The following is a 23,730-nucleotide window of genomic DNA, read 5'->3' on the forward strand; positions in this document are numbered from 1 at the left end:
GCAAGCAGTGGATCACAGCTCTGCCCCAACACTGGACCTCACTATAACCACCACAAGATCCTAGCCCCAGCCCCAGAGCAGCTTCCCACCCAGCCATGTGCCCTGCCAGCGCTGCTGGGGCTGGTCTCCGTGGAAACCCTGGTCCCATGATATCACAGCCCTGCCACTGTTAGGGTCTCCATGGAAACCAGCATCAGTGATGTGGGGAGGAGTTGCTAGGAAATGGAGTCTGGTTGTCAGCCAGAACTGCCATTTTGCCCACCCCTTGTGTAGAGCAACTCAAAATACTAACTGGAAATGTTATTTTACCAGACACTCCTGTGTGCAGTGGTGGCAGGTTTATGTGGTCTGGTTCTGTGTGCATCCTTCTCATTAGTAGGGTTTAACTCTTGGAGTATTGTTTTGCAGTGAAGATAAAAGCTCCTTTGGGAATGCCTCCAAGGAGGCGAGACTTTAGTCCATCCAGATACTTTACCACATGGAGCTACTCAGAACTTGTTTGCCTGCTCTTGCAACAGCAGTGGATCTCTGGCATGGTGTTTGCCAGCTTGATGGCCTTCCCAGTTACAACATTTTCAGAGAACTAAATAAAAAGAAATTACACTAGGATTATGCTTCAGTCAGACATGGTTTCTTTGTTATTGCATGTCCACATCTGGGCACCAAATCCTAGCTCTGGTAAAATCAAGGGCAAGGTTCACACTGAACTCAGTGGGACTGATGAAGCTAACAAAACCTAAAACTTGCTTTGTTCATTCTTGCTGCTTTGATCCAAGTGAGAGCAAGGTTACTGCATTTTATTTTCTAGTTTTAAAGAAAGCTATGTAGAGGTGTGAGCTAGGAACGTGTCAGCGGAGAAGAAAAAGTATTATCCAACAGAGGAATTAAACTGGCAACAACTGCAGTAAAAGCACAGGTGGGAATCCCTACAGGGAATGTACGTGATTTACAGCCTACACCGGGGTGGGCAAAATGTGGCCCAGGAGCCGGATGCGGGCTGCCAGGCCATTCTATCCGGCCCACAGGGCCCCTAAAAAATTTAGAAAATTAATATTTATCTGCCCCTGGCTGCCTATCATGCAGCCCTCAGTGGCTCACCAAAACTCTGCCCACCCCTGACCTACACTGATACTTGCTCTGTGGAGACTTGGGGAAGGTACAACGCAATGCAATTGTTTTTTATCCAGTAGCTTTTACAAATCATACCAGTGAGAAATCAAATCAGTGAGGAAAAAAAAGTATGTTACTGAGTTTTGTTTGGGAGTCCCACAATGACAAAGTGGGAAACTAACCAAGACATTAAGTTTCCTCTGTTTTTAAGAAGCAAATCCTGCTCCTTCTTCCTCAAGCCCAGAGAGCTCCCATTGCACCAGAGCTGATGTAATCTGGCTGTGAGGAGTTCACTAACCTGTACTCACCAACAGGCACCAGATAAAAACTGGTGGGAAATGAATTTCCCATTACCGTGATGGTTTATGATATTCTAAAAAATTGCCCATCTAAGTGAAACAGGCCTTTTGCAATCTTTTGCAAAACCCAAAGACAGAGCAAGCCTAGGTCAGTTTGTTGATTAGGCCACTCTGCTGTGATGTGGGAAACTCAACTTCAGGTCACTATGCTTAATCAGACAGAGTCCCTTGGGTCTTTCAAACCCCAAGGGAACATCTTCACCATTGATCTATTGTCTATCCAACTCTCTCCCTTTTGCTCCCTTTCTCTCTGATATTCCATCTTTGGCCTGAGAAACTAGTCAAAATGGATCCTTCCTCATAAAAATTCTTGGTTTTGTAAAAAAAAAGAGTGTTTCATCAAAAAATTCCTGACCCTCTCCACCTCAGGTGCAGGGGTGGACCTAGAAAAAAAAAAAAGCTAAGTTCTGCATATCCTGCTACTTAGATCCACAGGGCATTTTGCCACCCTGAACAGAGGAACCACTGCCTTAAGGCTGCAGTTTTAGCCACAAAGGGGAGGAAGTTTGCTTATAGGACCACCCTCCCGGGAGCAGTAGTTAGTCCTCAGTAAACATACTGACCATCTGGTCAAGAACACAGTTAGATAAACATTTTGCTTTTAAAAATACTAGTGTTGGTCTCAAACCATCACATTCACGGATTTTTAGCATTCATTTGTGGACATCACTTAAACAGCTGCTTCCCACCCACTTGTCGCTTTGCTCAGAGACACTTCAGATTTATGGTGGAGGAGGAAATGACAGTAAATTGTCAGCTCTACCAAATGATATTGGAGCAGTGAGCTCAGTTGCAAGTGAAAAGGTGAAGCTGCACTGAATGCCTTATACTAAGGTATTATTAGTGAGATCAGAACGTACAGTGACTGAGAGCTTAGGTGACCCAGGCTCTAGGCTTGGCTCCACCAAAAGACTTCTTTTTACCCTTCAGTGCTACAGTTAACTCATCCATGAAGTGGGGATAATGAGCCTTGCCTTTCCAAAGAATAGTGAAATTAAAGATAAAAAGTACCATAGAAGTGCTAAATATTTAGTATACCAATTATATTATGGTTTCCATAGAGATGGGAACCTCAGACACACAGGATTAGTATGTAAAGGAGAGATGAAAGGAGGAAAACTAAGAAATGCAAAATAAAAAAGTAAATGATAAAATCAGAGGTTGGGGGTGGATCATGATTACGTTACAGAACAATTCTGATTCTTCTTCTTTCATCTGGTGTCAGATATCAACTTCCAAATATATGAGCCACTGTCTGATATTATCACTTAATGTGTGGATTCCTTCTCATCTGGTCATTTGTAAATATTGTAGCTTTTGATTAGGTGCTGTGCTGTTTCTTGGACAATTTTGATTGAATATGCTTGACAAAATACAGTAATACCAAACAAATGACAATTAAAGCTTAACTCCATAAACCTTTAATATTAGTGGGAATTTTGATTGAACATGAGGCTCCAAATCTAGTGTCTTTTAGACACTAAATTATTAAATAAACAGCAATATTTGCCATAGATTCTCTATACATTATATTTCCCTCTAGTTATTTGTATTACCGTAGGACCTATGAGTCACAGACCAGGACCACATTGTGCTAGGTACCATGTGAACACAAAACATTTTGTCCCCACAAAGAGCTTAGAATCTGAATATTAAATGAGTTACAACAGATGGATGCAGACAGATGGAGGAATACAAGGAAACAATGAGACAGTGTTGACCAGTTTGTAAAAATAAACTAAGTCTAAAACATTTCTCCACACTTGGATCATACAAAGAGTGCAATAACTCAGATGTGGTGAACTACTAAATGTTGGCTTTTTCTGACAACTCTTGTATTCTCTCTTTTGTGTAAATGTAGGTGTACATGTGTGCTTATATGTAGATGGACATTATATTTTATATCTATGTTCTATGTAGGTTTGCAGGTGCGTGTGTATTACACAGTACTTGTACAGGAAGTTGTATGAAAAGGAAACCTCCTGTGTGTCAAATACAAAGTATCAGTTTATGAATCAGTTCCTAATATAGCTTGCACAGCTCTGAGCCTCATACTGACTTCCTTGTGTCCCTCAGCATCTCTCAGTGACAAAACTTTAAAATCTACAAAAATGTTGGGACCATACTGATTAGGTCTTTACACTAGTGTTGGACAATACTGATAATGAAGAAGATGACAGAGTCAGTTACAGCAAAGTTTTGTCTAAGCAGGAACCACAAACCAGCATCATCTAGTAAAGAATCATCTTATTGTTCCCAAAAGGTAGAAAAATAAGCTGTACTTAGAGACATGCAGCTCTTCATCAGGAGAGAGAATGTGCTATGTCGTGCACCAACATAATTGAGCCTAATAATCAAAAATTGTACTCCAGCAGTTGTCTTAGAGTATCTTTAATTAAGGCTGTAATTTACTTGAAGGAGGGATGTATATAATGACTATAATAAAAAGCACTTTTCCTTTTATCTTGCCTTTGCTCTATTGAAGTTGATAACTATGATTAAGCACTCCCTTAAAGTCAGGGATAACAGAAGTCTCTCTCTCTCTCTCTCTCTCTCTCTCTCTTTTAATGGCTTAGGGTTTAGGGGTGGTACTCGCTGAGAATTTCCCTTATGAATGACGTATTACTTTGAGCTGGTAGCACAGGCAAGTTTTATCCAGGTTGTTGCCTCAGACTATTTAGTTTTTTAGGAAAGAAAGAAAACAGCAGCTTGGTGGCATTTAATCAATGCATGCTAAATATTTCAAAAGCTGGATCAAAAATCTGAAGATGCAAACATGGAAATAGCATGGCATTCTAAGACTGCAGCCCCCCTTCTTTGTCTACCTAATAGCTCATCCTCCAGTGGCAGTATATTTCAGCGAGCATGCATTTTGAATGTACAGAAGAAAAGATTCTCCTTTCAAATACCTCAAAGAAGAAATGGGAACTTGAAACACCTGCATCCTCAATAAGCATTTTAAAAGCTTTGACCAGCTTTTAAGTCTTCTTGCTTAGCTAAAATAGATACTTTCCTGCTGTTCAGAGGGTGCTTATCACCCACACAGCACATTATAATGTAGTGTCTCAAGTCCAATCAAATTGGTCTCTCCATCAAATTATTTCTTGCTCCTAAACTTCCTAATCAGCTCTTATGATCTAATTTAGCTCTCATTGCCTGATTTGCTTTGATTGTGTTGTGATTGCAAAGGGGTTGGGTGAAAAAATCTTTGGAAAGGGCAAATACGTTGAAGATGTTCCCAAATCTTTCTTCTGTCAGGGATAAGTTTAGGTGACCATGCCAAGGGAGCAGCATCTGAGAATGGGGTGGAGAAAGGTGGGAGGAGAGCTCCAGAGCCATTCCTGCCTTCTGCAGCCGGGCTCCACATGGAGCTGGGCTCAGCCAGACACAGCAGAAGTAGCAAGCAGGTACCTCCTCTGTGCCCAGTGTTTCCTGCCAGCCCAAGAGCAGGCATAGGGGAAGGGAACTCATCTGCTGTCACTGCCCTTGGCACTACTGCTGCTGTCTCTTAAATAAGCCAGGCTCCATGTCTCGCTCAGCTGAAGTGGGGAGCAATATTGTGTCTTGCTGTGGCTCTGGAGTCCTGCTCTGGATCACCTGGGGACAGGGTCAGAGACAGCACTGGGAGAAGGGGAATGGGAGAGGGAATGGGGAGAGTGGGAGAGGAGAGGAGGGGATGTGCTGCTGAGCATGGAAGGGAAGAGACACGGAGTGAAAATTCGTATCTGCTTGAGGGACTTTTTAAAAAAAAAAGGTCCCTTGGAACAGCCTGCCCTTGTATGGGGGAGGAAGGACTGGGAGCTGGAGTACAGCCACTTTTGCAACACAGATTGCTGCTTCCTCACTGTCGCAGGGCACTTCAGTGCCCTGCTCCTATAAAGAGGTACAGGTGCTGGTTGCCGGGGCAACTGCAGTTGGTCAGCTGACCGGAAGGGGGCAGGGCCTGACCTATATAAATATAATCCAGGCTGAGGCCAGGGAGGCAGTTCCCTGCTAGCAGCCAAGAAAGAAGGAGCTCTGCTGGAGTAAGCAGAGTAGAGAAGCCTGATGGCCTGAGCAGCTTCTGTTCAAGGATACCGGGTGGAGAAAGCCCTGGTAGGGATTTGAATGATGGTTAGCCAGATGGCTTAGAGTTTACATTATAGCCCAGGAGCTTGAGTTTTTTGTTTGTAGTTTTATAAAACCGGAGGACCAGGCAAGGCTATTATGGGATGGAGGAGGCCTCATAGGGGCTTCACAGAGAGGGCAGAACATTCAGGGGTGCACTGACCCCAACCCTGAGAAGGGGTGCACTGACCCAAGCCTTGAGAAGGGGTGCAGAGGATTGGCGACCAGGTAAGGCCGAGGCTGCCTAAGCCCCACAGGAAATTTAAGACCTGAGGAGGGGATTTGGGGGCCAGGCACAGCTATGGCCGCCTGAGCCCCTATTGTGAGAAGCCCCAGAGTGGGTGCAGGCGAGAAGCCCCGAGGAGGGGGATTCGGGGCCAGGCACGGCTATGGCTGCCTGAGCCCCAGTTGCAAGAAGCCCCAGGGTGGGCACGTGTTAGAAGTGCCAGTGAGGGGCGCTGGATGTGTGACAAGCCCGGAAGCACCAGTGAGGGTGCGGAAAGGAAACCGACCAGACAACGTCCAGGACATCTGCGAGGCTTGGGGCATGGTACAGGGATGGTTGGAGCCATGCATAGCCCATAAGGCTGGGGTGCACCAAATCAATCAATACAGAACAGGGGCCAAAATAAACCAGAGCACTGTGTCCAAGGGGACAAAAGGCAGCTTCCCTTATAAAATACCTGACATCAAAGACATGGCAGGCAAGAACAAGGGTGCTTTATCTCGAACTTGGCACGGTAGGGGGTGTTAGGAGAGATCACGGCCGCTCCTAGGACCCTGCGCCATGACACTCACCCCCCTTTCTGAAATTCTGGATCTGCCCATGGCAGCAACTCCATAATGGAGACTTGGGCCTACTCATTCTTGGCCTTATTCTCTCACTTATACCAGCATGAAGCAAAAATGACCCCAGTGACACCAATAATCCACTGATCCAAAGGAGAAGCAAGGCCAAAGAGCACATTCTAAATAAACCCTGGAAGAAAACAAAAATACCCTGTAGTTCTGAAGAATTTCTTCAAGGCTTATTTACATACATTAGGGCAGTAGTCACCAACCAGTCAACTGCAATCGACTGGTTGATCATGGAACCTTTGACAGTCAATCTCAGCCAGGGGAGGGGGTGGGGGGCTGAGCATGCACACACATGCTCAGCCCCCCAGACTGAGATACAGAGCTGCAGCACACCACATGTGTCCCACCTCTGAGCTGAGCCACACACCCCTGCCACTGGGGCCGGGCCAGGTGAATGGAAAGATCCCCCTTCATGTCCTTCTCTGCCCCCTGCCACTGGATGAGTGAGGCCCTGGACGGGCTAGGTGGTGAGAGAAATGGAGCCCGGGTGGCTCATCCAGGTGAGTGGGGGCCTCCTGCCCTGCGTGCACCCCAGTAGAGGCCCAGGGGGCACATGCCCCCAGTCTCTGTGTGGGGCACAGGTGGCTACAGCTGTGTGCTGGGCTTTGCACCCTGAGACCAACTGCAGCTGCCCCAGGAGTGGTATGATGCCACATGCCCGCTGCCACTGAGCTATCATAGTGCTTCAGCAAGCAAGGGGTGGAGTGTGACAGATGAAAATTATGTTTGTGTGATAAAGGTGCTTGCTGAAGGCTCTATGAAGATTAGATGAAGTGTTTTTCTGTCATTTGTTCAGATATTAATTTATATGTTGTTGCTAAGAGCCTAGTTAAAGTCTAGGATGTAGTAAGGCCTTGTATAAAGTAAGGCCTAGTAAATTTAGCAAAGCCTTATAGAAGTGATGGTAGGCCCTGTGGCATAGTTAAAATTATCCTTATCAGAAGAATGCAAGACTTGTACTGCTGTTGGTCAGTCTAAGGACAGCTGAAGTAAAAAAAATCTGAATGGCTGTAAGTTATCAGCATAGCTCAGAAGTTATAAATTGGCTGGCACATCCAGAAAAGGAACTACTAATTAGTTGTTGACTTGGATCAGTGGGCCCATGGATCTCGAGAAGCCCAAGGACTGAATACCAGGGTCCTTCCCTGTACCCCTTGGACAGCGCTGATTGGGGACGCCTGACTTTGCTGAGTTTTGCAGAAGAGAAACTTGTCATACATCAGGCATCAGAAGGGACTGCTGATAAGCTGCCAATGTGAATTATTACTGTCTGTCCTTGTTTTGTTATTTACATGTAGTGGTGTTTTTGTTAAGTCAATAAACCTTTCTTACCTTTCTACCTCTGACCACACTCTCAATCCCGAACCCTCCACTGGCAGCTGGGACATAAATTGGCAGGCACCTTTATTGCACATACATAATTTTCAGCTGTCACACTCCACCCCTTGCTTGCTGAAGCACTATGGTAGTTTAGTGGTGGCAGGCATGTGGTGTCATGCCACTTCTGGGGCAGCTACAGTTGGGCTCAGGGTGCAAAGCCCAGCACACAGCTGTAGCTACCTCTACCCCACATACAGACTGGGGGGCACGTGCCCCCTGGGCCTCTGCTGGGGTGCATGCAGGGCAGGAGGCCCCCTGCGCACCTAGATGAACCACCCGGGCTCAAATTCTCCCACCACCTGGCCTGGCCGGGTCCTCACTCATCTGGTGGCAGGGGGCATAGAAGGACATTAAGGGGGATCGTTCCACTCACCTGGCCCAGCCTCATCTGGTGGCAGGAGTGTGTGGCTCAGCTCAGCGACGGGACACATGTGGTGTTGTGCCACTCCCAGAACAGCTGCAGCTCTGTATCTCAGTCTGGGGAGGCTAAGCATGTGTGTGCATGCATGTGCACATGCTCAGCCCCCACCCCGACTGAGATTGACTGTCAAAGGCTCCATGATTGACCAATCGATTGCAGTTAACCGGCTGGTGACTACTGCCTGGCAGCAGGACACATGTGGCATCGCCCCGATACCAGGGCAGCTTCAGTGTGGCTTGGGGTGCAAAGGCTAGTGTGCAACGGCAGCCACCTCCATTCTGTGCACATATCGAGGGACCACATGATCCCCGGGCCTCCGCCGGGGTGCATGCAGTGGTGGGAGCCTCCTGGCGCATCTGGACGAGCTGCCCAGGCTCCAATCCTCCCACCACACATCTGGGCCAGGGCCCCACTCACACCTATCCCTGCCCCACTCCATCCCTCCCCCATAGACTGATGTGCTGGCAGGGGGGGTGGGATGGTGTGTGGCGGCATACTGTACATCCTGAGTGCACTTTAACTCAAAAAGTGATCTGGTACTTAAAAAGGTTGGAGACCACTGCATTAGGGGCTCAACTGCTCCGCCTCTGCTACAGCTGTGGAGCTGTTCCCAGTTGATCCAGCTGTAAATAGGTACCTGGTCATTTGGTTTGGGGGAAAAAAGGGTCACCAGACATGGTGCTAGCCACATAGTTCTCTGTGTGCCACTGGCTCACCTGGTGGAACTGTTGGGCTTGAGGGAACCCTTGATTTGATTAATGTACAATCATATTTAGTTGCCTAAGTCCAGCGGGGTACCTGAGAGATGGAAATGGATCTAGTTTTGGATTATTATGGTAACTGGAAAGAAAAAGGACACAAGAAAGAAATCTCTATTTTTAGTATGGTATTTTGAGACACTGCATACTAACACACAATGATTCAGCAAGGGTTTTAAAAAGACCTACAAATAATAGTATTTTTATTGTATGCACAAACAACAAAACAGAGACCTCCAGTCTATATATACTTTGATTTGAATTCAAGAAAAAATAGGAGAGAACAGAAAGTAAAGCCTACATGAGAGATATCCATATGTGCATGAGTCTATTGAATCTGCAGACAAGCAGTTCTGAAAATCCAAAAGTAGGCACATTAAACAGAAACATCCCAGTGCTAAGCTGTATATATCATGGAAACAAAGGTGAAGTGAATTTCAACAGTTCAGTTTTTGTGAAATGGATTACAAAAATCATTCTAAATGTTCTTAATAGACCCTGAGAGAACCAGTAATAATTTTCCATCTTCTTTAGGTTCAATTAGGAAAATGAAGGATGTTCTGAAGAGGATATCAGGTGCAAGGGGACATGAGTCAGAGGTGTTTCTTTCCAAAAACAATGGATTTTCATATCCTTTTTTTGATGCCCGTATTATTTTACACAGAGCTCATCTGAAAGTACCATGGACAAAGCTGTTTGCACATTCCTCGAGATATTCTAAACCTCTTCTTAATTTCAGCTACATATACATATTAAAAAACCCTCTCTCTGATTCCAGACATATAAAAAAAACTTAAGAATGAAGGTTGTTGTAGATAAGTGCAAGCTTTGGGAAAAAAGGCTATGCAAATCACTGATTTAGAATGCTAACTAATAGAGTGAATGATGCTGAAATCAATAGAAATTGGGTGCCAGATACCTTTGAGGGCTGTGTCTAAGCTCTAAGGTGTGGGTCACTGTGGAACATATTTAGCCTTAATTCCACAGACTTCAATGAAGTTCCCATTATATACAGAAAAGATATGTTTGGACCACTTACCTGGCTGTCAGAAAGGATGAATTTTTGTAAGCAAGGAGGCATCCATAGTGGTGAGAAAGGGGCAAGGTGAGAGTAAGCAGTTATGAATAAAAGGAAGAAGAGTGATGCTATGGTGGGAGAGATCACTGAAGGTGAGGAAGGAGTTATGATTAGGATGGTAGTTCCCAACACTAGGCTTATTTGGAAAACAAATCCTTAAAAATGCAGGTGTTGGCAACAGTTCTGAAGTTATTATCAGCCATCATTGATGACTTGCTGCTGACAGAAGAGGGGATTGAAACATCAAAGGAAACAAGCAGTAGAACACGAAGGAATTAGAAGTTCTGTTTGCATCTATTTAGTGGAATAATCTTTTGAGGTATTTGCATTAATTAGCAGTTTGGGGCTGTACATGTTAGAGTACTGGGAGAATAGTAGAGGTCTCAAAAGATGTTTCGAATTTGTATGGTTACCACACACTTGTATGCACTTGACAGTTTATTAGCAAAATGAGTTATTTCTCTCACATTATTTGAAGTTTAACACTTGGAAGAAAAGTGACTAAAATTTTCCAGGAGCTTGAAGTGGCCCTGAGAGTTCCCTGCACCCTCTACCCACTGCAACAGTCTAACAGTGGGGGCTGCTGCCCGGCTGTGACCCACTGCACACCTACCAGACCCAGATGGGGACTGCACAGGCAGTAGAGGCATTTGCCTCTCTGGGCCAGCTGCCGGTGGTCTGTGGCTGCAAAGTTGGCCTTTGTGCAGCACTACTGCCATGTGTGTCCCTGCCCGGGCATCTGGGCAGCTATTGCCCAGAAGATGTTCTGGGTGTGGTAGCCTGCTTTGAACTGTCAAAGTGTGTCCTCCTAGCACCAACTGGCCAGGAGGTCAGCCACCTCCAGCTGCGTCCAAGGTGCCAGCTCTGAGCAGGCAGGGTCCTGCCACTGGCCTCCCTAGCAGGAATTCTGGTATTCCCTATTGGAAACTGAAAAATCCCTGATAAAAAAATCACAAAGTCACTCTGTAAAATACCCCGAAATCCATGTTCCTCCACAATTAAAACAAAAGACCACTATAGGGAGTGAGACAGAGAGATTGCAATCAGTTGGGTATGTTTTATTGATGTTTCTACAGTGTTAAAGCAATTTGGAAGCCTACCAGTGTCTCTATCATCATAATAAAGTAAGTTCTAAATACCTGTATATTTTGCTGCCCCGCACAGGGGCCATGGTCCCCCCACAGCAGTAACAGCCCCCCCACAGGGGCTACAGTCCACCAACAGGGGCCACAGCCCCCTCCAACAGGGGCCAAATGGCCCCCACAGGGGCTACTTCCCCTGCAGAGCCCACATGCCCCGCCCCTGCTTGCTCCCCCAGCCCCCAGATTGCTGCCCCACCTGGCCCATCCCCCACCAGCTCCTGCAGCCCCCCCCGCCCCCCCGATGGCTGCCCCGCCCAGGCCCACTCCCCCAGACCCCCCCCCCAGTGGCTGCCCTGCCAAGCTCCATCCCCCACTTGCACCCCCCAGCCCACCAATGGCTGCTTTCCCCCCACCCCAGCCTCCGGCACTTTAAAAAAAAAGAAGAAAAACGCCTCTATTCACCACAGGAGCAGGGGATGTGGGAGTTCCAGGGCCTCCCAGCAGAGCCCCCCATGCAGCATGGGGCAGCAGGGGGAGTGGAGCCCGGACTGGGGCTGCTAGGGCTGTCACCTGGCCCCTCACTGTGCCCCAGTGACCCCGACAGCCACTGCTAGTGCTGATGAGTACCGGGGGATTGTTTTTTTTCACTTGCCAGGATGCTGGGGTGGGGAGGCAGTGATTTGAGGGGGCTGGGGGGAATGGGGCTGGGTGGGGCAGTGATGGGGGGACTTGGGGGGCAGGTGGAGGAAGGGGCCGAGTGGGGAAGGGATGCTGGGGGAGTGGGCATGGCCAGTGTGGGTCCTCCCATGATCCCTCCCCCCTCCTCCAGCCCCCCCACCCCTTATTTACCTGCAATGGAGCCTGGGTCCCGCTCCTTGTGGCTGGCACATTGCCTTCCCTGCATGGGTAGGCAATGTGCTTCAGCACCAGGGCAAGGACCAACCATAGAAACACTCTGGCTGCTACCAGAGTGTCTCTGTGGAGGACACACCCTCCTGTTACCTGCACCGCTTTTTTTCTCTGCAGTTTTTTTTTTTTTTGACCCCTGGATAACCAGGGGTCCAATTTTGCAGCGCGGGGAACATTTTCTTCTTCCTGCATGTGTTTCTTGCAGCGTCTCAAAGGATTTTGAGACGCTGCAAGAGGCATGTGTGGGCTTATCTGGATACGCCCATTTAGTGTAAAGGCTAGTGTGATCTTTAATGCTCTCTGAAATAAAAGGCAGATATGATCGCCAGTAATGGATTATCCACAATTCAAAATCAATTTTTTCTTCTTTCTTCTTCTTTTCTGTCACTGAATAAATAGTTCTTTCCCTGCACTGCTTCCTTTTTTCCCCCCTTTCTGTTGCTTATTTTATCCTCTGCTTGCATATTCTTCTCTTCCAGTTTCTCCTTCCTTCTGAATGTCCTACTTTCCTCCTCTCACTCCCATCCTCAATTCATTAGTCAAGACAACTGCCTGGAACTAACAGACCTGAGAACAGTAGGCTTCATAATTCCTGCTGTGTTGCGGGGTCCAAAATCATCTGTGGTACCACCCTACTGAGGTAAACAGGATACATTTAGTTCAGTGTTTTTCTCATTTTTTCTGTAGGATTTTTTTTTTCAGTTTAGAAAAGCATATTTTGAAGCAGTTGACCTGAAATTGAAAATGAAGGGCTGCTTTATCCACCCTCATTAACACAAAGATTTTTGTTATGGTGGCTGTACAGAATACGTAAAACCATTTTTAATCAAAACAAGCAAGTTCATTTTCTACAGCTAACTTGTTTTCTTCCAGGCCCCGATTAGTGCTGTAACCACAAATCCCTCCTTTTTTTGTCAAATCTTCCATGGATTAAGCTTTCTAAGGTTGCAAACAACCTAAACAAATCTCACTGTGAGCAGCAGATAAAGGCCAGTCAAAGGATCTCATTTTAACAAAAAGGTATGAAGTATTACATAAATTAATCATCTGCATGTAATCTATAACTGTACCACTCTCCACTTAAAATCTCAAGCTTTTCAGAAATGCTTCTTTGTAATGTCAGATGGCTATATACATACTTTGACTCTTTACTTTTCTTCACCGCTAGTTGGGAGTTAGTTCTTCTGACTGTAAATAGACAGGCACAGATGGTACCATCATTCTCAGAGCCTCCATATATTATGTGCTGTAGGGACTTTTTTATTCTTGTTATCTTTGTAGCAGTTCCTACTCTTTCATAGCAGTCTGTTGAGAAGAGCAAAGGAGGTTAAAGAACAGTCAACGTTGTGAGTTTTCTTGATTGGTAGCCCACCTCATACTCTACTGTTCTTCATGGAGGTGGAGGAGGGCATGCAGTGCTCAGCCTGCTCTCTTCACTTAAGCAAAATTTATGCTGAAGTCACTGGCAGTTCTGTCTTAGTATGGAGTGCAGAACGGAGCCCAAGCTGTTCCAGCTGTACTCAGTTTTTGGATCCTGAACTGTGTGCATTTGTCTACATGCTCTCCTTCAGTGCTTCATGCAGCTCCAGTTACTACATTTCAAAAGAAATATAGCACACATAGAAGAGGTACAAAGAAAGGCAACAATGATTAAATGCAAGGAAAAGCCTTTGCTGGACGAGAGACTGAAACACTTATCGCAGCTTAATTTGAAGAAAAGATGAGTAAGGGAACATGAAACAATGAATGGCATAGAGAAGGTAAAAATAGTATTCCTAAGGCTCCATAACTTCAACAGTGCAGTTTCCTAGGGCCACGTCTGTCCAGGTAGTGGACTATGCAGTTGTTACTACACAGTCATTTCATACTTGCATAACCAAGTACTACAAGACTGTGCAGTAACTGGCATTACTACACAGTAGCATCCCTGCCCTCTTTTTTCTGATGCTACTGTGCACTAACAAGAAGCTATTGAGCAGTATCTCATTGCCACTGCACAATAGCATCTTGTGTAGATGTGGCCCTATTCACCCTCTCCAAGAACACAAGAACTAGCTGGCATTCAATGAAAGGTAAAAACGTAAAATCTGATGGAAGGAAATAATATTTACATAATGGAAAATTCACCCATGGACCTCACTGCTACTCAAGCCAAGAACTCAGTTGAATAAAAAGGATTATACACATACAAATAATGAAAGTATTGAGGGTTTATCTCAATACCTTATCTCTAATGTAACGTGCAAACCCCATGCTTCTAGAGAAAAGTCTAACAGTAACTGCTGGGTTAAAAAGAAATTCCACCTCAACACATGTTATGTTATACTGGTATTTTCCCATGATAGGGCCTTCCTCTAAAGTCCTGGGTGAAAGGAACAGTCAGAGATAATATTCTGGATGGAACATTTGTGTGACTAACTGTAGCAGTTCTAATATCTCACAAATTGAAATACGAGCATGGATGACAAAATATAAGACTTTATAAAGAGCACGGACAAATAATTATACTGTTTTAAAGGGGGCAAATTTCCACTGCTCAGTTGACTCAACTATAACCGTATAAGCAGAAGTTAAATCAGAGCACATTACTCCTGAATAAAATAGGACTAAATTCTGCAGTTTATCTCCACTTAATGCAGGACAGAAGTAGACAGATGAAACAGTTAAAAAGGATCAACTGCTCAGTTGACTCAACTATAACTGTATAAGCAGAAGTTAAATCAGAGCACATTACTCCTGAATAAAATAGGACTAAATTCTGCAGTTTATCTCCACTTAATGCAGGACAGAAGTAGACAGATGAAACAGTTAAAAAGGATCAACTGATATGTGCTAATAAGCAGCAAGTTCCCTCTCTTCAATGTGTTATAATTATTTGTCTGCCCACATTCTGAGGGTTAGCCGTGTGCTCGGGAATAGTTCATTTAGTCCACAGGGTATCATATAGATAGTAAATAACTGTAACAGTTTTACATCCTGTTTGAGCTTTTCTTCAGACCCAAAGCCCAAGGCAGCAAACAGGAAGAATTTCAAAAAAGAATTTCAAATAGTAATGCAGCTGTGTGTTGGTTTATGGTTGGTAGGAAATGAAAGTCTAGTCCACTGGGTCCAACTGCCCAGGGCGTTTCCTTAGTTATCAGCTACCTCCTTCCTTTGACAGTTGACTCCTCCATCAACAGCAGCATAGATCCATATGCAGGTACTTTGGCAAATAAAAAAATTGCTACAATTAAATATAATCCAGCCCAGTTAAAAGACAAAGGTCCACCCCACCTTTAGCCCTACTGCTGCAAGTGGGCAGATCTCTGCATGGAACGCTATCAGCTTCCAAGGTGCTCCATGTGAATACAGATAATCAACTGCAGGTCTGGACCCTAACTTAAGTAAATAAGATATCCCACATTAGCAAAGGACAGTCATATGAGAGGGTTATTAAAATCTGACATCGGAGGAGAAGCAGAGTCAATTAAAACCATCTTTATGAGTTCCAACTGAGCATGAGCTCCCCATTAATACCGGGCACCTACCAACTGATGACACTTTTTATGACAGCAGCACTCCAGAAAGAAAAGCTCAGAGTGTTTTAATATGAAAAAGAAGTTGTGCAACAGTTATGCACAGATCTACACTGATCTGAAGAGGAAGCAACCCAAACAGTGAAAAGCATGATAAGTTTATTTATAGTATAATCATGCAGTTAATGTTTCCAGAGATCTACAGTATTGACCTCCTCACCATGGAACTGAAGGATTCTTGGTGACAATAGCCTGGTTAAAGGCGAAGGTGTTCACTGCCCTTTATGGTCCTCAGACATGATGTAGAGGCTATTGCTTAAGGCATTTTTTACTCTGTCTTGGGACCTAAAGAATATACTGCCTGTTTGTCATGTTTTCCAGGTCCTACTTCCACATATTGTGAAGGTCCATAATGACTGAATTATCTGGCTTCACTGAGGTAAAGGACAGTTTTCCTTGACTCAGATTCTGTTTGCAGTGTATGGGTATGTCCACCAGCTCTGAGCTGTGGAGTTATTCTTTTCTCAATGATCTCAGCATGTATTGGCCTGGTATGCTCCAGTCTTATGCAGAAGCCAATAACCAAAGCAACCCTCATGCAGAAATGCAAAGCCCTTTGCCCTTTCTTTGCTGTCATGTATACTGAAATTTTTATGCTACCCATTTGTGCAATATTCTTCTAGTCCTCTCATCCTATTTGTTGGTTGATTTTTCAGTTTCTCTGCTTCCCTGTCAGAAATTATGCTTTCTTAGCTTTTCATTTACGTCTTCACCCACACTTTCTTAGTGCCTGAGGTTTTCTAGTCACACTAGAGTGTGGGCCCCCAGTGTATGCTGTACAAGGAATAGCTGGACTGCCGGGGTGATTAGCAAAATGCCTGAAGAGTGCTGAGTAGCAACATCTCAAGGGCTCTCTATTAAGATACAAATACTTGATCACGTACATAGGAATCGGGGCGGAGAATACAGTAGATGTTTTTCTTCCTTCAAAAGGAACGTTGGTGTTAAATTTGGTTGATAGGGCAGGGTAGTTCAAATCTCTCCAGATAAAGACCATATGGGCACACATTCATACTGGAACAGGATATGTCTCATTGTCAGCATGTCCTTTAATATTTTATCTAATTGGTTTAATAAGGCAAGAAATCTCATAAAAGTGATAAGCTTGAACAGTGAGAAATCTTGATGCTTTTTATCATTTCCATGAAATCAGTTAGGACTATTTGCATAAATATGCAAAAAGAATCAAACCATGGTAACTAAGCCAAGGTGAATAAGACCAGGGGAATATATATATATTTGTACATTGCATATGTGCAAAATAATCCAGATTCTTCTCTATTTAAATTGTGCAACCCCATTTACCTCATCTGGGATCAGTGAAACGGAGAGCAAAATTTGATGCACTATCTCTTATCATGACACATACTCAATTGGACTAAGAAACTCAACTACTGTTAATCCCTGTTTTTTGAATTCAGGTCCCTATAACGATAACAATCAGACAACATGTGCCAATAGGAAGCAGAGCCTGATTTTTTAATTAGGAATTCGGAAACTGTTGAAAGCTATGAATAACTGAAAGGGCCATATTCTGTACTCGCGAGGCTTTTTTAGCTTTCTCACTTTGGCTAGGGATAGACATTACACATAAACCAGTTTAAGTGATCAGAAACCTGTCCTGGGACTTTATCTGTTGCCCCCTGAAGTCAATAAAGAAGACATTAATTTCAACAGAGTTTGAACTGTGCCCTGAATTTGCATTAGAAGATGCCCTGTAGTTATGTTCAGAGTCAAAGTGCAAATCTTCCTGCTTTTATGTAACATATTTCTGACATTGCATGCACATACTGAACATAACTAAAAGACTGTACTTAAATATAAAAAGTGTGTAATTCTGCCTCTGTACTATGCAAATGGGAAAAGATCCACGGAGAATTAGTGGGAAAGATATTCACTGTTCTTAAGGTATTATTTTCATTTTCATGATTGAAAACAAGGTTGAGTAAAAAGTCAGTAAGCTGGAAAAAAGGGAATTGCCATGTCCTTCTAAAGGGGTGTTGGTTGTAGCCATGTTGGTCTAAGGACACAGGTAGACAAGGTTATTTGGGTAAATCCAATATCTTTTATTAGACTAACTAAAATAGTTGGAGAAATTCTTCTTTGCAAGCTTTTGGGTACAAATACACTTCTTCAGGCAAAACAAGCATATCTACAGTTGTTATGTGCCCTTTCTGGATGGGGTAGAAGCCAGAAGCCAGTATGCAAAATGCCAGTCAGTCAAAATGCAAATGTGTGGGAGACAATGGATGAGAAACAGGTGGCGGCGGGGAGGGAAATGGTGACTTGGTGATACAATGTAACTGGTAAATTGTAGATACATGACCTGAGGTATCAGATATTAGACCAATCCAATGTCTATATTTAGTCCATGATTTTATGTATCCAGCAGGGTGGATTTGATTTAAATCAGCTCTATTTAAATCATGATTTAAATCACTGGTCAGGAAGCCTCAATTTAATCACTGTTTTCTACAAAAGAGTGCATTCTTGTTGTTCGATATCCTCTATTCATTTAATTTCTTGAAATGTTGCACTTTTAGAGAGAGGTAAGGGGTTGACTCTAAACAAACAACAAATTTGCAGAGAAACAATTGGGCTGATGGGTTAATAATGGGTCTGTTCTCTCATCTCCATATACTGCTGTTAACAAATACAGAGTCTGAGAACTGATCTGATTTAAATATAAAAACCTGATTTTTTTTAATAGTTGATTTTTATCTAACGTAGTATCCAGTAGGTTGATGAAGTGAAGTTCATAGGCTTGTCTGCAAAAGGTGTTTTGTAAATTCTCTGAGAGATTGAAGAGAGAGTGGTTATCTTGTAAGAAATGTGCCCCCACAGGTAAATGGGTATTTTTGTCTTTGGTAAAATCCAGGAATATTGATGGTTATATTGCAGGGTGTAGTTATTGTGGGAGCAGTGGAGATATGTTGGCAGGTTTTACATTTCTTGTCACTGCATGGTCTGGATCCATGGCTTTTTGTAATCAAAGGCTTGCAAAGATGAATTTCTCCAACTATTTTAGTTCATTTAATAAAAGATATTTGATTTACCCAAAGAACCTTGTCTGCCATGGCCTTATAAAGACACCTTTTTGTATTATTCAAAGGCTATCAAATGGTAAAAAAAATTATAAAACTGATTTACCATTGTATATAATTTACAGGGATCAGGAACATGGAAAAAATTATCATGGAAAACTTCACAAAGAACACAGTAAAACAGTAACACTGCATATCAGTTTGTAACAGAAAGTGAGCTAATAAAGATTAGTTTGTGAAATTAAAATTAAAAAGGAAATGTAGGTATCCCGGACATTTTATGTCATGATTACTTAACATTATTCTGCTGTTTTTTGTTCAAATAAATTATTTTAAGACCCAGAAAAAAGCCAACTGTTTAGAAATCTGGTTACAGTTCACTGAGTTCTCTGAAAAACAACTTTCACCAGATGTATCCTAACACTAAAGGTGGTACAAGAACATCTTTTCCCCATAGAAGATCATCAAGAATTACATAAAATGAATCAGGCACTTTTAGGTTAGAAAAATTACCATTACAGATTCCTGTTTTCATAAGTTCATAACATGTTTTATTTGAGGAATAGCTTGTGATCTAATCAGAGAAGGTCTGGAAATACATATAAGGCAAAGGAACAAACTGAAGATTAACTCACCCCAAAACATCACATTTCCAACTTCACATGACAGTGAAAGTTTAAATATGGCATTCTGATACACACTTAGTTGTTAAGCTATAGCCATTCATCTACTGTCACTCAGCAAATTATAACAACATATTAATCTATACATTTAATAAAACAATGAAGAATTCACATGTAACTATTACTTTAGACCTTTTTGTGCAATAGAAGTATGATGTTAAAAGGCATTTTTGGACAGGTTTAAATTCTATTTTTGTCCCTTTATATGACAACAACAGTGAAAACAGTTGTGTTTTTATTACACTTTTTACCTTCTAGCTAACCTTAAATTAAAAACATTCAGGTCAGATATTTGTAATCTTAAAATTTTCCAAGTATAAAGTGAACTTGAGATACATTGTTAGCTTAATCTCCTTATTGATGGTCATATTTTTTTGCTTTGAAGATGTTTTGGCACCATTAGAGAAAGATTCTCAGAAGTGATCATCAGGGTGGATAAAAATCGATGATTTAAAAAAAAAAACCAACAACCCCCAAATGGATTTTTTTTAATTAATCAGATTTTTTTTGTTTAGATGCTTTAAAAAAATATAAACTTATATATAGTTTTAATTTAAGATATGTTAAACTCAAAGATATTATCATGGAATGGGGATTGTTACTTGTAATTATATACTATCTGAGACAATATATTCATGTAACCTTTTAAGAAAAGTTTTATAAATAGGTCGGGGACCAATCTAATGGGGCTCCCAGAGGCTCCTCTTTAGATTAGTAGGGTTTAAAGAAAACCACTCTAAACAACAGGACTCAGTGCTCAGTCTAGAAGATCCCATCAAGCATCTCTGTGATACTTAGTTTCAGTTCTTAAACTGTGGATTTGTGTCTCTAGATAACATCCTTGTTAACTGCAGTAAGTGGAGATAAGAGATAATAGTCCTGGTTATCTACCCATCAGCCCTGTGGTCTCTCTGCAAGTTTGTGAACACAGAGTCAAGCCCTTGCCTCTCTTTAAAAGTGCAAAGTTTCAAGAAGTTAAATGGATAGAGGATATCAAACAACAAAAATGCACTTTTTGTAGAAAACTGTGATCAAATTGAGGCTTACTGACCAATGATTTAAATCATGATTTAAATTAAATCCACCCTGAAAGTGATTTGGGTAGAATGAAGTACAGAGGTGGCTCTGGAGGGGTGCAATGGTGGAGTCACACCCTCCACTATGATTCCTGCTCCATCCAAACTTTAAAACCAGCTGCCTGGCAATTGCAGCAGCATTTCTGTTCAGGCAGCAGGGAGGAGTAAATTGACTTCATGGCTCTTTATAATCTTCCTGATTCCTTCTAAACTCTTTGTGGCAGGGCACTGAGTTACAGGTGCCGGTTGCCGGGGCAACTGCAGTTGGTCAGCTGACCAGAAGGGGGCAGGGCCTGACCTATATAAAGGATCCAGGCTTAGGCCAGGAGGTAGTCTCCCACTTGCAGCCAAGGAAGAAGGAGATCTGCTGGAGTAAGCAGAGTAGGGAAGCCTGATGGCCTGAGCACCTTCTGTTCAAGGATACTGGGTAGAGGAAGCCCTGGTGGGGAGTTGGATGATGGCTAGCCAGATGGCTTAGTGTTTATGTTGTAACCCAGGGGCTTGAGTTTTCTGTTTTGTAGTTTTATAAGACCGGAGGACCGGGTGAGGCTAATAGGGGTTGGATGAGGCCTCATAGGGGCTCCACGGTACTGTGGGGGCCCCGGTGCCAGAGAGGGCACAACATTCAGGGGTGCATTGACCCCAGCCCTGAAAAGGGGTGCAGAGGATTGGGGAGGGGCCAGGTAAGGCTGAGGCTGCCTGAGCCTCACAAGAACTTTTAGACCCAAGGAGGGGATTAGGGTCCAGGTACAGCTATGGCCACCTGAGCCCCAATTGTGAGAGGCCCCAGTGCGGGCACGGTCATGAGGGCAGGCCCCAGTGCGCATCTGTGAGAGCGCGGGCAACCGTGAGAAAAGGGACGCCAGAGAGCCCGCGAGGGCGCGGGTCATTGTGAGATAAGCCCAGGGAACATCCGGGAGGGCGCGGCAAGGGAGTGACCATATGACGTCTGGTACATCTGCGAGGCTTGAGGCGTGATATAGGGGTGGTAGGAGCCACGCATAGCCCTAAGGCTTTAGTGCACAGAGTCATCTAAGACAGAGCACAGACTTGGATACATCAGGGGTACCATGTCAAAGAGGACAAAAAGGCAACCTCCCTTAACACTAATAACATCAAAGATGTGGTGGGTGCGATGGTAAGGGTGCATTGACGCCAACTTGGCACAGTAGGGGGCGCTAGGAGAGATCATGGCCGCTCCTAGGACCCTGCCCCGTGACACTCTTAATTCTACAGGTGTTAATGGCCCTCTCTCTTTTTTTAATAGCCTGATTAGCAAACCATTAAGACTATCCTTTCTTCTGCAATTCTGCTGTCTGTTAGCTGCTCCTGGTAAGTAGCTCCTATTTCACAGCCCTGTAGACCATTCTTAACTGTAGCTAAAATCATTAATTCCAGTGTGGAAATAACTTTCAGTGAAGCATTGGACGCACTATCAAGGTACTCAAGGTGGCTAGACTCCGTTGCATGAATGTGGGGAAAAAAAAGATGTCCTTTTAATTCTAATGACTGCAGGACTACTGAAAGAACATCATTTGATTATTTTATGCCTAATTTATATCTATCTGTCTATATAGATAGATACATGCACACACGCACATACCAATAAAGTTACATTTGTTTTAGTTTTGATCTTAAGTTGAATAATAGAGCCCTAGACTCTGGAATATTAGTAAAACTTCTAATTTCTTTTTATCTGGAGAAAAATGTATGTTGTTTTATACGTGATGGTGTACTTTGCCACCTACACCCACTTCAAAAAATCCTAGATCTGCTGCAGATGAAGTGCATTTTGTCTTGACGAAACTTCCTTTCCCAAACCCCATGGGTTATATTGATTTGCAGGGGTGTCAATGGGCATTGTACAAAAGGACCATAAAACACAGTGAGGTTATTCTAACTACATAGGAAAACTGTATCCCTACAAAATGCCTGGTAGTTGATTTGCTTACTCATGTCCATGAGAACATGCAGAGATCGTAATTAAGTGACCTTCATCCCTGCTCCATATACTATTCACAGCTGTCTATTTAACAGAATAGTTCTTCCAAATAAAGGATTTATGTAGGGTCAGCTGTTCCATCCAGAGCCCTAGGAGATATAGTTCACATTCCATCAGGGAGCTTCAGAGTAACTGCAGTGGAGGACTCTCATGAATATACCAGCAATCAGAACAGAAGACTGAAGGACACTGTAAAAATTACCTAACCTTAGGTAGTTTAGGCATGTAGAGGTGCCCTAATCAGTATTTTAAGGAAGAGCAGCTCCTGAATTTGGTGGTGGCTCTTGAGTGAATGTGATAATCAGGCATATTTATTTTTACACTGCGACTTGATTTAGCTCCAGCTTTATACTTATAAAGGAGCAGCTGTTTTTAATCTTGCTTTTAAATTCTGTGGCTGGAATGGTGACCTCCCCCAGTGATAGATTCTATCTGTAAGTGGCCAATGAGAATCAAATACCAACTATTATCCTCATTTGAGTTATGCATGGTATGATTCTTGGCTCTTCTTGCTACATATTAATTTTTTTTTCTGGCACACTTTGATGCCAGACAAAATTCTATAATGGCATTTCCTGGTAAACATTAAGATCTGCTGGTTAGAAAGGTCCAGTGTTTGTTCAGGGCACCTCCGATATCAAGATTGTTCTGTACACTGGCATACACTATAAAAATGCCCATTTGAATTGAATACTAAGGCTTAATGGGTGATAAAGTAAATCTTGGGGCCTTGTTACACCTTATGCTGTGAGCCACACATGTTGATCAGTGTTAGTGACAGCTTGGAGTTTGGGGCAGTCACACCCTTAATCTAGAAAATTCTTCTGACTATCCCCCACCTGCACAGATGTGACTTGCCACTGGAGGCCTGCTGAGCAGAGGTCCATGGGTAGTTTGAGATCCTGGGATACTGGAGGACTTCAAGTTGGCAACCCATCTGTGGAGAGTGGCCACAATTTAATGGAACAGGAGCTGAGTAGTGCCGATCAGAGCTAATCCTGCCCTGGAGTGGTGGTTAACTGAGCTTTGTAATGAGTGCTTAAAATGACTTTAAGGTGTTAATGTGAAGACAGTCCAGCAGTTAAGAGCTCCAGGAGCTGCCCAACATTACCATGTAACAAGGTCCTTGGGTTAGGAGGAGTCGATTCCTTTCAATTCCTTGATAATTGCAGCTGTGAATGAATGCTTTCTATCACATCTAAATATTAAGGGTTGAAACACACTTGTCTGCCGTTCTTAAGACCCCCATCATGTCACTTAATAAGAGTAGGGAGTTATCTTTTCCATT

The 23,730-nt window shown here is 43.4% G+C and overlaps 1 long non-coding RNA gene across 2 annotated transcripts in view; it reads left to right on the top strand.

The window, feature by feature from the left end:
- LOC149864595 (uncharacterized) overlaps positions 1-23,730 on the top strand; it is an 85,395-nt gene that overhangs the window by 54,741 nt on the left and 6,924 nt on the right. The window contains exons 2-4 of one of the 2 annotated variants that reach the window (XR_016442777.1): positions 12,936-13,082; positions 15,959-16,016; positions 21,708-21,772. This is a non-coding gene — a long non-coding RNA (uncharacterized LOC149864595). The remainder of the gene's footprint in view (positions 1-12,935; positions 13,083-15,958; positions 16,017-21,707; positions 21,773-23,730) is intronic. The other variant, XR_016442776.1, reaches the window with a different exon arrangement.

This window comes from Crocodylus siamensis, chromosome 5 (genome assembly GCF_052110815.1).
Source record: "Crocodylus siamensis isolate JL-2025a chromosome 5, ASM5211081v1, whole genome shotgun sequence".
Lineage (NCBI taxonomy): Eukaryota > Metazoa > Chordata > Crocodylia > Crocodylidae > Crocodylus > Crocodylus siamensis.